Raw genomic sequence first — 1958 nt, 5'->3', positions numbered from 1 at the left:
CCAGAGCCAGGCTGGACTGACCCTCGGACCTGGCTGAGCTTCCAAGGCACTCCCGGTGGGCCAGGAATTGGGCCAGGGGTTGGACCGGGTGGTGAGATGTGGGCCATTCCCCCGTACCCCTCACAGCACAAGTTCTGTGGAGGCATGTCGTACTGTGGACCTCAGGTTGGTATGGGACTGCTGCCCCAAGGCGGCCAAGAGACCCCTCAACCCTAAGAGTGAAGTAGGGGCTCGGGTTGAGAGCAACTCTGAGGGGGCCTCCCCGAAGCCCCAAGCTGCCCCACCTGGTGCCGTGAAGCTGGACACAGAGATGGAAGAGAACCATGAGGAGTCCCAGGACATCAAAACAAGACAGAAAGACCTCGAACAATTTGCTAAACTGTTAAAACAAAAGAGGATCACCCTGGGGTATACCCAGGCCAACATGGGGCTCACCCTGGGGGTCTTTGGGAAGGTGTTCAGCCAAATAACTATCTGCTGATTTGAGGCTCTTCAGCTCAACTTCAAAAGTGAATGGAGGAAGCAGACAACAATGAAAACCTCCAGGATATATGCAAAATGTAGACCCTCTTTCAGCACTCATGAAAGAGAAAGCGGACAAGCATTGAGAACCGAGTGAGAGGTAGTCTGGAAAACCTGTTCCTTCAGTGTCCCAAACCTTCACTGCAGCAGATCAGCCTCATCGCCCAGAAGCTTGGTAGAGAAGGACGTGGTCCAGGTGTGGTTCTGTAACCGGCGACAGAAAGGCTAATGATCCAGCGGTGACTACTCCCACCGAGAGAATTCTGAAGGTGCTGGGTCTCCTTTCCCAGGGGCACAAATGTCATTTCCTCTGGTACCAGGGCCCCACTTTGGTACCCCAGCCTGTGGAGGCCCTCACTTTACTACTTTGTACTCCTCAGTCCCTTTCTCTGAGGGGAAAGCTTTCCCCTCTGTCCAGGTCACATCTCTGGGATCTCCCATGCATTCAAACTAAGGTACCTGTCCTTCCCAGGAACAGGTGGCAGAGGAAAGAAGAGAGGCTGGGGAGACAGGACCCTGGGCTTTGTACCAGAGCTTTTGGGATTAAGTTCTTCCTCCACTAAAGGAAGGAAGGAATTGGAAACAGAAAGGGTGGGGACAATAGATTCTGGGCATAGCTGGTTGGAGGGAAGGTGAAATTCATGGATGCTCTTCATTTTAATCCCCACATCATCATTTTGTTCTTAAATAAAGAAACCTGGGAGACAGTTAAAAACAAAAACAAAAACAAAAAACTGTTTAATTGCATTTGCAGTGTTTCCATGCATTAGAAAGGAGAAGCCATTCTATTTGATTTACATATTAGTGGTGTTGTAAACTGTTGCATTCGAACAATGCTGTAAATAATAATAATGCTAACTTGTTGCATGAGGTGCTATCCCTTGAGTGCTATCATGTCCACTCTGTCATCTCTGAGCATCAAGTTACCCAATGAGGTTGAGAACAAGCAACAGTAAGACATAGTGGACAGAGGCCAGCATTCGTTTCAGAAGATTTCAATTGTAGCTGTTGCTTCATTATTCATCAGTAGTATTAACTTGAACAAGGCAATAATTTCAGTTTGGTTTTATTTTTAAATAACAGAGAGCAAAAATTACCATGCCGACCTTAGTGTGGCTAAGGATGAAATGCGAGATGGGTAAGGGTTCATTTTCAAGTAAAAAGTTCAATAAACAAAATGAAAAGTCATTAATACATTTATACAATTAGAACAAATATTGTTGTTTTCAATTTGGGTGCATTTTTATTCAGATGAAAAAAATTGAGTCCAGACTGAATTAGAAACTTTTCTGAAGTCTTCAGCTTATTAGTGAAAAAATCTGGGTTGGCTAGTGGTTTTTTTGTTTTGGTTTTTTCAACCACATGCTTTGCTTGCTTAGAAGACTAAAATCATTTTTTGTTTGTTTGTTTCTTTAAAACTAGATTTATTCCAGCAG

General features: G+C 45.1%; 1 pseudogene; it reads left to right on the top strand.

Moving 5' to 3' along the window:
- Positions 1–6: 6 nt before the first annotated feature.
- LOC102811766 lies at positions 7–486 on the top strand (annotated as a pseudogene).
- The last annotated feature ends 1472 nt before the right edge of the window (positions 487–1958 follow it).

This window comes from Chrysochloris asiatica, unplaced genomic scaffold, assembly GCF_000296735.1.
Source record: "Chrysochloris asiatica unplaced genomic scaffold, ChrAsi1.0 scaffold13482, whole genome shotgun sequence".
In the NCBI taxonomy this organism is placed as follows: domain Eukaryota; kingdom Metazoa; phylum Chordata; class Mammalia; order Afrosoricida; family Chrysochloridae; genus Chrysochloris; species Chrysochloris asiatica.
This window is presented reverse-complemented; position numbering and strand designations above follow the sequence as displayed.